Raw genomic sequence first — 16,029 nt, forward strand, 5'->3', positions numbered from 1 at the left:
GCCTTGCCAAATCCTGACTAGGTCAGAAGATCCCCAAACTTCCTGTGAATATATGAGCATGAATGAATGAATGATGGTGTTTTAAACTGTTGTTTGGGATTTGAGTTTTTTACACAGCAATAGCTCTCTGATACAGGTATCATGCAAGATAACTAAACCCACACGTAGACACAATGCAGTGAAATCTCACAGTATTAAGGATAAAGAAAAAAGTTTCTTAAAAACTACCTAAAAAAAGATTGTCTGCAAAGCCACAGCAATGACAGTGATAGTAGATTTGACGTCAGAAGACAATAGATATCTAATTTAGAAATCTATTCACAGGTAAAATATGCTTTAAGAATGAGGAGGAAAAAAAAGAATGAGGGCAAGGTAAAAGAGACGGAAATATCCAGAGTTTCATACTAAAACTACTACTACTAAAAACTACCTGTAAAAAGGCATCGTGGTTAAAACAATAATTATATGTTATAAGCTTCGTATTTAAAAAATCCAACAATTTTAATCCAAACTGATAGAGAAAGTATTTAATAACAAGTGGAGAAATCCTCCAAGAAAATGCAATGATGGTGACATTGTGTGAGTTAATATGTGCAAAGTGCTAAGAAGAATGTCTGGAACACAGTAAGGACTATCTAAATAAAACATTTAAAAAAATAAATAATCCTTTGGGATTTTGAGGATGTATTTACTATTATTATATTGATTTTAGTATTAGTCTACTGGAAACTGATCAAGCAAATACAAAATATTAAGTGTATAATAGATTTGAACAATATAATTAAAAAACAAAAATACACAGAACACTGCACCCTATAAATGTAGATATTTTCTTTTCAAGAAATCACAAGACATTTTCTTTTTTCTTTCTTTTTCTTTTTTTTTTTTTTTGGTTTTAAGGAGCAGAGAGTTTAATAGGCAAGATAGACGGGGGAAGAAGGAAGGGAAAAGCTCCCCTGAACAGAGACGGAGGGGAGCTCCAAAGCTGAGAGAGGGAACCCCTTCTTTTTGGACATTTTCAAAATTGATTACATTCATGGTCACTAAGGAAGTCTCAGCTAATGTCAAATACATGATATAATGCAGACAAGTGTCTCTCACCACAATTAAAATACATACCAAAATTAAAAACAATAACACCTTATATATTTTAAAACAATATGTAACTAAAGAATTCATGAATTACAGTGGATATCCAAATGAACTTAAAGCCAAAAACAATAAAATTCTTATTCATTAAAATTTATGAGATAAAGTAGTATTTACAGAAGAATGCATAGCCATACCCACATGTATTAAAAACAAGACAATTTTAATCGTGTGTGTGTGTGTGTGTGTGTGTGTGTATAAAACTTATTGGTGTCTATCCAAGAGAAATATTTTTCCATAATACACAGGCTGCTTCAAACATTTGGTTTATATATATTCCATTCTAGAAGTTAGAAGTAAAGAAAACACTTAACACAAAAATATAAGTAAAAAAGACATACATTTATGACATATATATGCCATATATATGTCATATATATAAAAAAATAACTGGGTATTCCATTGTAGAAGGTAGAAATAAAGAAAAGAATACATACAAAAATCTAAGTTAAAAAGACAAGAACATAGATAAGCATACACACAAAATATAAGTTAAAAAGACAAGAACATAAATAAAAACAAAACAAAAAAGATCAATGAAGTCAAAAGCTGACTCTGAAAGCTCTAATAAAAAATACCAAATTTCAAGAAGGCAGAAACCAGATGGCACAAGTTCAAAAGTTACAGGCAATAATAATTATTCTTATTTACAAATTGAATATAACTTTAAATTTGTAAAGAATTTCCACTTAATATTATACCCCTTAAAAAAAGATGATAGGGTTAGATGAATTTTATAGCTCATCCTCGTTCTTTTCTAGAGAATAGGAAAAGGAGGCTGGTGGCTGTGGCACCACCATATTGTATAACTGTCAATAGTTATAGGTCAAGGAGGAAGAGAAGACAAACACACAACACACTGGGGTGAGTAAGAAAAGTTTGGCTAAATTACCTAATAGATATTTAAGGAAGTTTCTATAGTGAGGATACAGATTTAAAGGGATCACATTCATCCATTCATTCGGCCACCAAATATTGATTGAACACCTATCGAGTGTGTGATTTTTTTTTTTAGGCAGAAATTTCTGGGTGTCTCACATCTCCACAATAGAGGAGTTAACTAAGAGACACAGATCCTACCCTGACGGAGCTTACATTTTGGCGGGCACGTAGGACTAAACAAAAGAGAGTCTCTATCTATATTTTTACCTCTGTCTATATTTACCTATGTCAGCTATCTAAATCTATATCTATCCATTCTCTCCATATTTAATGGTATATATAGAAAATATAACATTAGAATATTAGAGTATCAAGAAGTAATAAATGCTCTGATGACTTATAAAGCAAAGTAAGGGAATAAAACATCACAAGGAGGGCTACTTTAAATCCTTTCACAGGAGGTGCCATTGAGCAGATAAGTGAATGGGGTGGAGGGTTTGTGGTACTACGGGAAGAACACAGCTGTGGGGAGATCCCTGAGTCCAGTGTGGCTTGGCTGCTGGACACCTTCGAGGAAGAAGTTTTGTAGTGGTGAATGGGAGGAGACAAACCCTAGAGGCAGCCAGGGCTTGATCACAGAGTGTGTGTAGTTCATGAGAAGGACTGATGGAGAGTGAAGAGGTGGATTGGAGGTGAAGAGTGATGTGATTTGTTATGGTTTCTCAAGGATCTCTCTGGATGTTGCCAAGAGGGTGAAAGCTGGGAGACAATGGAGGAAGCTACCGCAGGAATCTGGGTCTATAGTGATCAGATCCCTATCTGCCCCTCCAGCTTGACCTCACAACCATCTATCTGAATAAGTAGGCATGTATGTGAAGGCTCTTATTAAAATGGCCCCCTTGCCCTTCCTTTTAAAAGACCAAATGTTCCTGGCATTTTTTATACTACTTTTATTCTCATTATTTAATCACTTGACTTGCCTTTCTTTGAAACCTGTCTAAATTATGCATATTTATCTTAAATTCTGTGCTCTAAAAATAGAAACACAACTCAAAGAGTGTTCAAAGTAAAATCAAGGAAATTAAGCTCAAGATGCAACATTTTCAATCCTGAAGTTAAATGTACGCTGATTAGTCATACAATTGTCATTTTTTTAAATAAAAGTTTTGGTTGCTGGTGGCTTTGTCCCCTATATAAAGGTGTTATTAATTTGAACATTTTTGCCATAGGGAGGCTATTGTCTTAGGTCGGGCTTTCCTAGAAAGAGACTCAGAGAAGGAGACTGTGTACTGGAGGTTTATTGTGAAGTGCTCTTGGGAATCACAACTGTAATGGAGTGAGAGAAACAGGACTGGGTGGAGAAAGAAGCTCACCTGCAATGTAATTCTAGCCAGTGTCGCAGCAATTTTAGAACCGTTCTAATTTGAGCCAAGACATTGTCTTCATATGCCCATATCTGCTAATCAATGGATTCTGCATGTTGCTGGATGGAGCTATAACTTCCAGCAAGGCAGCTGCCTTTTGACCTGAGAGCATTGCCTGGAGAGAGACTCAGACACGAGTCTTTGCAGCTGGTGAGTGAGCACCTCGGTCCTAAGGAGGGGATCTGGGCAGCACAGCATCTGCTATGGCTGCTTACTGATTCCTCATTGTGAGCAGTGGTGATAAATAGCATTTATCTTTTTGTGTGTCTCGTCATTCCAGAGTTAGTTATACTCTAAATCTGACTGAAAAGTTGCTCTGCTTAACTACGCATTCCTTGCAATTTGCCAAGGCTCAGCATCATTCTCATCTACTCTGAGGATGCTTTCTTTCTAACCATGTCTTGTGCCATCTGCCAAATTCAGCACTCCCCACTTCTTTGAACCTTACTATACTTTGATTCTTTGTTTACAACAGGATGGAACCAAAAGCCAGAGAACCAATTAAAGGTCTCTCTACATTGGAAGCAATGCATCAAACAGTATAGAGAAATTTTGTCACACTCCTTTTTGTTCTGCCCCATTTTCAACAGTTTTCATGGAGGTGGGAAGCTTTAATTGTCGTAGCAGTTCTGAGCTCTGCAGCTGGTATTTCTTATTAAGTGATTGTGGTGGGGGTGGCCGGGAAGGGGGTCGACAACAAAGGGGTCTGGACTTGAGATCCAGTTGGGAGAAGAAAATGACCATTCCAGCAAGGTGCCAGAGTGGTCTAACCAGGACATGAAATGTCATTTTTTTTTTTTTTGGCTGATTTTGGATGCTAAGGACATCCTTATCTTTATTCATGAAAAAATAAGGAAGAAGAATTCCTACACGAAAAGCTCTTAAGTGAGGGATAGTATTTATCTTCCATGAATGAAAACAGGAACAGCCTATGGTGAAGTTTTTATATCTTGCTTAATAAAAATTGTTACATTTCTATTTATTTCATAAGCTCTTGTAAGAAGAACACTTCATTACATATTGGTATCCAGAGTGTCAGCCTTGATTTTTTTATTTTCCTAAGTGCTATGAGTGCAACTGGCTGTAGCCGGTGTCATGGGAGGTAGAAGAATTTACCAAGACAGACAGTCATGGGTAAGGAAAGGCAGATTTATTAGAGAAAGTACAAAGATTGCAAGAAAGCAATGGGCAGTGCAGCAGAGAGAAGTCTGTCCGCCAAGAGGCGGGAGCTGGAGGGAAGTTTTATAGGTTATGCCGGAGGGGCCACCTGCAGAATGAGGTCCTGCTGCTGGGGCTACTTGCCAAGCAAGGCATTTGGGAACAGGATGTCTTGCCAACCGGTTGTCTGTGATTAGCTGTTCTCTCAGAACAATGGTTCTCCCTCCCTGGGGTTCCCTCCTCATTGTTGCTTACTTATCTTATCAGGACACCACACTATCTTCCACCGTCACATATTGCCAGGAAAAAAAATGATCTCTCTCTTTTCAGATGGCAGTTGTGACTATGAGTCAGTATCAAATATCAGTAAGAACCGTATTTTGGTCAACAGAAAATATGCCTGTCAGTTGGGGCTCTGCCAGTTCCTTTTTTTTTTTTTTTTTTTTTTTGTGAGACAGAGTCTTGCTTTGTCACCCATGCTGGAGTGCAGTGGTGGGATTTCAGCTCACTGCAACCTCTGCCTTCTGGGCTCAAGCGATCCTCCCACCTCGGCCTCCCAAGCAGTGGAACCACACATGTGTGCCATTATACCTGGCTACTTTTTCGTATTTTTGGTAGAAATGGGGTTTCACCATGCTGCCCAGGCTCCTGTGGTCTTGAACTCCTGAGCTCAGGCGATCCACCCACCTCAGCCTCCTAAAGTGCTGGGATTATAGGCATCAGCCACCACATGTGGCCCTTGGCCAGTAACTTTCTATGTGATTTGAGAAAGATAACATGTAAGAAAATCAACCAGGCACATTAAACCCGGGCTTTTATTTGGAATGCTGTAGCATGAGAAGATCCCTAAAGCAGTGTCTACCTTGGGAAGAAAAGGGGGAGTTTTTACAGAAACTTAGCCAGAGAGATAAGCTGAAGTTCAGCTAATTTCAGGAACAGTTGGTCAAAATGGTTCTTGGAACAGGGAGAAATTACTCTTGTATTTTAGCAACTGTTGGTTTGGGCTGTTTGGGTTTAGTATGAAGGGTGAGGAGGAGCTGCTGCAGGGGCTAAGATCCTTTACAAAAAAGGGTGGTAAGGAAACCATCGCAGGGGGGCAACATAATGCTAGGACTACAGTAGAAATTTTTAGTGTTTCAATATCTCCTATGTGCTTTCTGCTTAGTCAACAGAGAAATTGTTGTTTTGTTCTGTCCTCTAAGATAGCTATATCACTTTCATCTGCTAAAGTCTCAGACTCACTGGGCATGACTACCACTGGAGCAAAGGGAATTTTCCATCTCCTTATGAAGGTTTGAATCTGCTGAAAAAAACTGACAATAGATTAATAAAAGAAAAAGGCAAGTTTATTACCTGTATGGGGGAATCACAGGGAGTGTTTACCTAATAATCCAATGAACTTCAGATTCTTATACAACTTTCTTCCTCAGGGGAGGGGGACATGGGGCGATTTTGAAGGGTAGGAAATGATTTTTAGGAGAGTTGAATGGGCCCAAGGAACAGACAATAGCTTGTGACAAAGTCTATCTAGGCGTGGTGACATTCCTCTGTCTTCCTGTGATATAAGTTCAATCTTCTCTGGCTAATGAAATTTCAGGGAGGGAAGGAAAGGCAATTGTGTTCCTAATGGAAGAGCTTCAGATATGAAAACTTCAATGAGAGAGAGAGAGTTCCACCATATGCTTGTGGGGAGAAACAGGTCAGAAAGTCCTGGTTCAAAGCTGCTTCTAAGGCCTTTAATTTTCTTTAGTTCAAAGTGCCAAAGCTCCATACTGTGGGGTATTGTTTTCTGAGCACTTCCATCAGGACTTCTTGTGACTTTTGTCTTTGTAGTAAAACTTCAATCATTTGTTGAGTAGTTAGTAGCTGTTCTGAAGCATTTATGAATCCAGAGAAAGTACAGTCAACTATGGAAAAAACAAGCGTTAATGTAACCGCCCAGTGGGTTCATCTTGCCTGCTGCCTAGACAGAGCCAATTTCTCAAGACAGGGGAACTGCAATAGAGAAAGAGTAATTCACATAGATCTGGCTGTGCAGGAGACCAGAGTTTTATTATTACTCAAATCAGTCTCCCCAAGCATTTGGGGAGCAAAGTTTTTAAGGACAACTTGATGGGTTGGGGGAGGCCAGTGAGCCAGGAGCGCTGACTGGTCAGAGACAAAATCATAAGAGAGTCAAAGCTGTCTTCTTGGGCTGAGTCAGTTCCTGGGTGGGGGCCGCAAGATCAGATGAGCCAGTTAATCCAACTGGGTGGTGCCAGCTGATCCATCAAGTGCAGGATCTTCAAACTATCTCAAGCACTCACCTTAGGAGTAGTTTAGAGAGGGTCAGAATCTTGTAGCCTCCAGCTGCATGACTCCTAAACCGTAATTTATAATCTTTTGGCTAATATTAGTCCTGAAAAGGCAACCTAGTCCCCAGGCAAGAAAAAGGCCTGCTTTGGGAAAGGGCTGTTATCATCTTTGTTTTAAACTTTAAACTATAAACTGAGTTTCTCCCAAAGTTAGTTCAGCCTACGCAGAGGAATAAACAAGAACAGCTTGGAAGTTAGAAGCAAGATAGTGTCGATCAAGTTAAATCTCTTTCACCGTCTCAGTCATAATTTTGCGAAGGCAATTTCATTAACATAAGAATTATCAGAAGATTTGGAATGATGCTTCTTAGACAAAATCCTGCCCCATCTGGGATCATCTAGGAGAATAAATCCTATCCGTTCTGGAGTTTATTGATAAGGCTGGCTTGAAATCCACAGAGTTGTGTTCACTCTCTTGATCTGCTTAGAGAACAGAGATTGGGAGAAGAAACATTAAAACATCATTTTAGCAATGAAAAATTTTAGAGGAAGAGAGAGGGGAAGAGATGACAATGTAAAGAAGAGAAAAAGATAAAAATGGCTGTCATAGTCAGAGGCTTGTAGTATGGGTGCCATGATCAAAAAGTCTTGGGAAGAGGCCAACATATCTACTTGGATGCTTGATCTGAAGATCTTGGGGAAGATAGTTGTTTCATGGTGAAATTCGATTTTGGAGTATCCTGAGACGTTCTGTTTCAGATCTCTAGTCAGTATGGGTATCCAGAAGGTGCGTGTAGGAAACCTCTTAAACTTGGAAGACAACGTTCACAAATTTTAAAAAGCCATTAAAAATAAAATTGAATTCCAGATGATACTATTTAAAAATAATAATAATAATGAAATAAGAACTATTTTGGTGGAGGGAGAGTATGGGAGGTTAAGAGCCATGCTATCATCCATCCTCTCCAGGCCTCTATGTGCTCTTATAGTAATCCTTCTTGCATCTGACTAGATCCTAGGGTTCCCTTGAACAAAACTTTGAAACCTAACGATGGATAATGTAACACAAATTTACATAAATATATATATATGTGTGTGTATATGCATATATGCTATATTATATGTGTACGTGTGTGTGCGTTTGTAATGCAAGCTAGAACACATAAAGTGCAGCAATATTCAGAAGCAAATCCTATGGCAATTTAAGAGGGAATCATTATTGTTACCTATGGATATGCATCATGGAAACCAAAAAATCTCAAGATACTGTCTATGATTGTTAGACCAATGGCAAGTTCCAGGTGATGACAGGTGATGGTGAATAGGAAGGTTTAGTGGAAGTGTTTGAAAACAATTTTTGGATAATCTGGTATGTTATGCTGAGCTATCTTGTAGGCAAAGCAGAGCCCACTGAAGGCGTTTGATCAGAGAATAAAGTGATTAGAGCTGTTCCTTAGGAAGGTTCCTATGGCAACGGTGTGTGGTTTGGCTTGGGAAGAGACAGCCTGGAAGCAAATAGGCCAATTTAGAAGTTATAGGAATAGTCCAGATAAGGTAATAGGATTTAAACGAATGAGGTGGCAGTGAGAATAAAACAGAAGGGATATCGGAGATATCTAAGATATCAGAGATATTTTAGAAGTAGTAAGTCTACAACTCATCATGAGTAACGAGATTTTGAAGGGAAAAAAGAGAGAGGAATTTAAACACACTTTTGAGGTTGAAAAGTCAGATATCTAGGAGGATAATGGTCTCAACAGAAGTAAAAGCAACAGGAGTAAAGTTGCATTTCCTGTGAGTGGCAGATATACCAGGAGTTTGAATCTGGAACATGGCGAGGCTATCAGCTTGTTACTAGTTCTCACTGATAACTTATATTGTTAAATAGAATACAACAAATCATTCCTTTTAATTATCTTACATTTGGGTAGTGACTATTAGACCTGCAGTGTGTGGAACATTATCTTCTGACAATTTATATGTTTAAAATAAATTTTCTAATAGCTTTGATGAGAATCATCAAGGCAACCTTCTCTGTGTAGTAGGTTTACAAAGCTATTTATCCTGCTCTTTTCCTTTCTCTGCCACCGTGGTATGTTCTTGACTCCACTTCTCGCCATGTCTTCTCACAAGACTTTCAGGATTAAGTGATTCCTGGCCAAGAAACAAAAGCAAAATCATCCCATTCCCCAGTGGATTCGGATGAAAACTAGAAATAAAATCAGGTACAACTCCAAAAGGAGACATTGGAGAAGAACGAAGCTGGGTCTATAAGGAATTGAACATGAGATAGCACACATACTTATGCTGTCTGAAGGTCATGATCATGTTACCATATCAAGCTGAAAATGTCACCACTATCTGGAGAGTTCGACATGTTTTCCTCTCTGAACCTGTTATGAACGCGTTGGTTGGCTGGGTTCAGTAATAAATATGTGAGGCCTTTCATTTCCAAAAAAAAAAAAAAAGGCAATTTATCCTAATAGATTTAAGAACTCTGAAAGGTAGAAAAGATCCCTATATTTATGTGAGAAAAATAAACTTGATAACATAGAAACGCAGGGCAGTACGGCCATATACTCACCAGCTTATTTTGGTGAATCATAAAAGGACAATTGAAATGGAGGTGTGCTCCTCAGATAGTATCCAAATGTCCAATGCAGCTTCTTTAGAACTCAAGCAAAAGTAGAAGGCTCTTCTCCAATTGAAACCCTCTGTGTATCAATGGCACAGTTGCTCGCCTCCCTACCAGGGGATAGATTCTCTCAGCATTGAGCACGACTTTTGTGTGTGTTGCTTCTTTCTCTACAGACACAAATGTATATGTAGCAGAAATCCTCAGCTGCAGAACTGTGCATTACATGACCAAACATGTGAGACAGAGCTTGCACTTTCTGCAGGCCCCAAGTTAAGGCTGGGTTTTTTTAACCTCAAATATATAATTTAAAAGATTCTCCTTTTTCGTTGCTAATGAATAAAATTTGAAAAAAAAACTGTGTTTATGTAATTGACAAACTTACTCAATATGTATGGCTCTTGAGATAAAAAGAAGGATTTGTATTCTTTTCAGATAAATGCCAGAGCCAGCATCCTAAAAAACAAATGTGCATATAGTAATCCTTCATCTGGGTACATGCTATCCAAAGGATAACTTCACAATTCCATATTAGTATTTGCCAAATGTACGCCAACTAAGCTTCAATCTCCCCAACATATTCTCCCCTCAACCAACTCTCTGCCCCAACCACACTGAATGCCCTTTTAGCCCCCTGCCTTTGGATGTGATGATCCTTGCATTTAAGCTTTTCTTCTAATTTACCTAGGAACCGTATATCTACTGTTTGAGGCTGAATTCAAGTACAATCTTCCCTCAGTAGCCATAGGAGATTGGCTCCAGGACCCCCACAGATACCCACATCTTTAGATGCTCAAGTCCTAGATATAAAATGGTCTAGTATTTGCATATAACCTACGCACATCTTCCTGTATACTTTAAATCTTCTATAGATTAATTATAACACCTAATACAACATAAATGCTAAGTAAATAGCTGTTATACTGTATTTTTTGTGTTTTTTTATTGTTTTCTTGTTTTTGAATATTTTTAATCCAAAGTTGGTTGCAGAACCACAGAACCCCATGGATGTGGAGGGCTAATTGTATTACCTTCATTGTGATCTTTCTGGGGTTTCTTCAGGTAGAGGAATATTTAAACTAACTTGTGATTCTGTCATGTTTTATTTTCCACTTTAACACTTAGTGCATTACTCTGATTTCACATATTTATATGAATTGTTCAGTTCTATCAGTTCTACCTTATAATGTGCTTCTAATTCAAGGCTCGCACAGAAACCTATTAATAAGAGAAAAAGAGTCTTTACTGAGAAATTATTATATATCAGGAATTGTACCTACACTAGCTCATCTAACTTCAGTGCAACATCCTATGTGGTAGAAGTCATTATCCTTGGCTGGATGCAGTGGCTTACGCCTGTAATCCCACTACATTGGGAGGCTGAGGTGGGCAGATTGATTGAGTCCAGGAGTTGGAGACCAGCCTGGGCCACAAGGCAAAACTCTGTTTCTACAAAAAATATGAAAATGGTGGCACATGCCTGTAGTCCTAGCTACTTGGGAAGCTGAGACAGGAGGATCGTTTGAGCCCAGGAGGTGGAGGTTGCAGTGAGCCAAGTGTGCCATTGCACTCCAGCCTGGGCAACAGAGCAAGAACCTGTCTCAAAACAAGAAAGTTTTTTTTAAAAAAGAAGTTATTATCCTGAATTTACAGATAGAATGGAGTTCCAGAGAATCCTAGTAACTTGTCCAAACATGGCCACACATCTAGAGAACAATTGAGAATTAAAGCTTGGTTTTCCTGACCGCAAATACCTTGCAGTTAAACACAATAGTATGTTTCCTTTGAGAATGTTATACTTCTAGAGAGTTGTTGAGGTAGGCATGCTTTTATCCTAGCTTGGTCAATCTCTGACTTTTTTTTTTTTTTTTTTTAATACAGCTAAGGCACCCTAGCCTAGTATGTGAATTTTCACACAAAAGAGCAGGACGAAGTCTATTCCCACTACTAATTTCATTTGTAAAGGACTCCTGAAAAATCTTCCTCTAAAACATTCATTTTCAGTCAATATCTTAGTCACAAGAAAGAGCTTGTCTAGATGAGCAGTGAATGAGTTAGGAAGCACATTGCCTGTTATAAGCAGACCCTCAATAAATTCTTGTTGAATTGAATACAATAGATTAATTATGCAGAGAAATGTTGAGTTAAAGTTTTGACATTTTCCTATAACTGACTTATAATATTGCCCTCACATTGTTATACTTTAAAGATGTACTTCATAGGTATTATTGATTGCTTTAAGTACTTCATCTGGGCTTCTCTAGTAAAAACATAGAGTAACATAACTTACTTAAAGGGATCATATTCAAGTTCTAAAAATTAATCAATTAGCACATATTCAAGTTCATTGGGAGCTGAAAAAGAAAAGTGCTGCTAGATATGAGGGCAAGGTAAACAGATAAACTTTCTAAATTGCAAGTACTTTCTTCTTTCTTGTGTAGTTGTACTTGAGGCCACCGGATTCCACTTTGAAGATGTTAATACTGACAAAAGTTCTGCCTTTGACTAAACTCTACCCAGACTCCTCTGAGCTCCCCTTCACTGGCCCTCAATCTTGGCCTATAAACTTAAACAAACATTAAAATAGTGATATAGGGATTTAGAAGAAATCACTTAGGCAGATAGCAAGGGTGCGGGAGTCCTCAGTAAGGCTTTTCTTTTTAATGAAAAGCAGCCCCACATCATTTTCTAATAAAGAGCAGCCTGTAAAGTTGAGCTACAGACATAGACAAGCAAGCTGGGAGCTTGCACTGGCGAATGCCGGCAGGAACTAAGGGTTAGACATTTTCAAGATGGCAGCTCTACCCTTTCTGCTAGCCATGCGTACTGTAAGGAGCAGACAAGATGGCATGGAACTGGAAAGCCCATTTGCATAAGAAGATTAGGGTGAAGTGATCAGCCTTCCCCACGCACTATGTAAACGTCATATCTGATCAAACCAATCTATCAACCCTATGCAAATCAGACACCACCTCCTCAAACCGGACTATAAAATTTAGTGCATTCGCCACCAGCTGGTCCTTTCTGCTTGGAGACTCCTTCATCTATGGAAGAAGCTGTTCCTCTTTCTCTTGTCTTCTACCTATTAAACCTCTGCTCCTAAACTCCTCCTGTGTGTCTGTGTCCTAAATTTTCCTGGTGCACAACAACAAACCTCAGGATATATACCCGCAGACAATGTAGCCACATCAATAGTTTCTAATATCTCAAGGCCATATTCCTAGAAAGGTCCTGGTCCTCCTAAATTTCTTGCCTAAGAAAACTCAAGGCTGCCAAAAGCATGTACTGTTGGTTCTAGTCAACACCTGATCATAGATCCCTAGCCACTCTTTCTTAGAGCATTTACTAAAAAGGGCTTGCAACTATGAATTCCTCCCTTGCCCCTTTGAGATGTATCTGTATCTTCCCAAACTCAGGAGGTCTTCCTTAGAGGACCTGAAAGCCATCCCTTTGAAGTGCAGCCATCAGTAAGGAGCAGGCTTTGTCTCCAGTTGCTGTAGGATGATAGAATCCTAACTATGTATCTTCATATTATCATATTCATATTAGAATAGAATCCACTTTTATTATCAATGACTTTGATAATTGTCTGTTAGCAGATACAGCAGGCCTAATTGCATTTATACTGATTAACCCACGATAATTTTTTACTTTCCTGATTCTGCTGAGCCTTCCCCACCCAGCCTCCTCCACAGACTTCCTCATTCTTCTTTAAAATACTCAGCAACCTCTGTACAAATTGAAGTTGAATTCAGTTCATGCTGGACTTTTTCCCCTATTGTGATCATTATAACTGATTAAAATTTATCTTTACCACTTTAGTGTCTGGCCTTTTTATTTATTTATTTATTTATTTGGCCTTTGACAACAGTTTGGCAAATAGTTGATCCTCATTAGACCTAGCTATGGGGAAACTAAATCTGGATTCCTTAGTTAATGTGAGGTGAAACACCAACTTTAACGTGAAGTAACGAATTGCTGAAAGTAAGAGTGATTTGCATCATACTGATAATGAAGATAACATAAAGAATATTGGCAACACTCTTCACCTTGAATTGTAGGAGTGGATGCAGTCTCAATATATCTTTATGTACAATCATTTACAAATATATAATAAAGAAAATTTTTTCCTTCTTCACTAAATATAAAATTGGTCAACTTTTGATATAATATTCTTTTGTTAATAATGCATATAATATTCGTTCTTTGGAAAAATACAGAACATATCTAAAATATAAAAATATTACATACATACACTGCTCTTAGCCACTCTTAATATTTTGTAGCATTTCTATTAAACTTTTTCTGTGTATTCTTATAATTAACGTTTTATCACAAAAGTGTCTCCTATGTTATTAACAATCTTAAAAACCTGTTTTTAATGCCTATATCATATCTCAATATATGCATGTCTGCAGTGCCATTAATATACTCACCCCTTATTGATGTTGGTTTTGAAATACTTTCTGGAAAAATACTACAGAAAAGATTATGTAGTTAGACAAATAATTTTAATTTTTTTCATCATATTCAAATCCAAATAGACAATAATTTTTGTAATTGGATTATTTTAGGCCTGATTTGTAGAAGCAAAATTACTATATCAAAGAATAGAAACTCTTAGCTTTTGATGTTTATTTCCAATTTACTTTCTTTCTCACAAATCTGTCCTAACTTCTTTGGAAGGATAAGAAGTTGCTGCATGTATACAATCTTAAAACAACTACTCTTTATAATATTTTATTATCTGATAGAAGGAAACAATGGTGTTGTACATGAATATTAATTCTTTTCTTTGATTGTTAGTGAGGCTGAGTTAAATCCTCCAGAGAGAAACTTAGAATGAAGATGGGACTAAGAATTACAGTCCGCAAGCCATAATGAAGCATTTCTTCTTGAATACTTCTCAGAATATGGAGATATTTATATGCCTTGAGTGTCTTCATCTAAAACTACCTGAAGAAAAGAAAACGTCACATTCATAGGACATTACTTTTATAACTTTTATGGTTGATCTAGATCCCTAGATCTCAAATGATTATTAGACTTAGTAATCCTTGGTTCAAATAAAATATGATGCAGATTTCCAAGATACAACAATTACTCAAGTTGAAGTGGAATGGGGGTGGCAAGCCTCACTGGTTTAGATGGTCCTGAACAGAGAGATGCCTGAATGGGCTGTAGGGATTGTCTAGGCTCAGAACACGATGCCCTAAAGTAGCGTGCTTGGCAGGCTGAGTACTTTGAACCGGAGATTGGAAAAGCCTCAGAAGTATGAAGTTCTCTGTGACCTTCTTCCATTCTTCTCTCTCCTCCCTCCATTTCTCCCCCAAGAGAGGTTATAGAAACTAGAACTCCTCTTCAAAAAGCAAGCCATAAAATCAAGAAAGGTCACTCTCTGACCTACTGTGTCTGAAAGTAAGTTATGAGTGCCTCATTGCAGAGGGGGCTGCTCCATACCCAGGAAAAGAAATGACCCACATAGAGACCAAGGTCTTGCTGTGTTCCCCCACTCAGTTTTTTCACCACTAGATCATACTCTTCTTGTCCAAGCACATTTCTGCACAATTATCAGCTTCTTTATATCAGACTTAGCATAAAAATACAAAGTTTTCCCTCGGTCTTTGGGCCTTCATTTCTAAAGGCTCCCATGCCAAATAAAACTTTATTAAAGAAATCTGTTATGACTGTCTTTTGCAAACCTATCTTTTGTTATAGGAATATCAGCCATAACCCTTGGGATGGATGAAGAAAAGCAATTATCTTCTTATCCCTACAGACACATAGCTTTCACATCACTGATATGGGTTAAAAATAAAGAAACAATATGGAGGCACAGAGAGATTGTACAATTTGTCAAGTGTCACACAACTATTAGTGATATGGCCAAAATATCTCAAAATGCTTTACAGACTTATAAACACTATGTATATTTTCTTGCTTCTTCTCTCGTCTGTGTCCTGACTGTTGCCATCCGAGTTGGCAAGAGGTGAGTTTTCCTAAAAATGCACCATCATATCTGTTGACTATATATTTGCTTCAAATATTACTCGTATCTAAATTCACAGCTGTGGATTTCATGTTATGCTCATAATTCAGGTTTTATTTGTGCCTAAGACAGGCTGACATGCAAATATTGAAGAACAGAGAAGCAAAAAGGCAGGGTAAAGATATGAATTGAAGTGGACAGAACAGTAATGTTCTAGAAGTTGTATTTCTTAAAAATAAATGCAATGTGGCTACTTGGAAGAAAGAAGAATGGGAAATGTTGATTTTTCTTGTAATCATTTATAGGCTATTGGTAGTTTTCTGGTGGAACTCATGTCAGAGGCTCTATTTTTATTTTATTTTATATTTTATTTTATTTTATTATTTTTTTGAGATGGAATCTTGCTCTGTCGCCAGGCTGGAGTGCAGTAGTGTGATCTCGGCTCACGTCAGAGGCTCTATTTTTTTCCGCAGGGAAGAACTAGTTTTTAATATTGAC

The 16,029-nt window shown here is 37.8% G+C and overlaps 1 pseudogene; it reads left to right on the plus strand.

Moving 5' to 3' along the window:
* The first annotated feature begins 9,025 nt into the window (after window positions 1-9,025).
* LOC105739729 lies at window positions 9,026-9,181 on the plus strand (annotated as a pseudogene).
* The last annotated feature ends 6,848 nt before the right edge of the window (window positions 9,182-16,029 follow it).

This window comes from Nomascus leucogenys, chromosome 5 (genome assembly GCF_006542625.1).
Source record: "Nomascus leucogenys isolate Asia chromosome 5, Asia_NLE_v1, whole genome shotgun sequence".
In the NCBI taxonomy this organism is placed as follows: Eukaryota; Metazoa; Chordata; class Mammalia; order Primates; family Hylobatidae; genus Nomascus; species Nomascus leucogenys.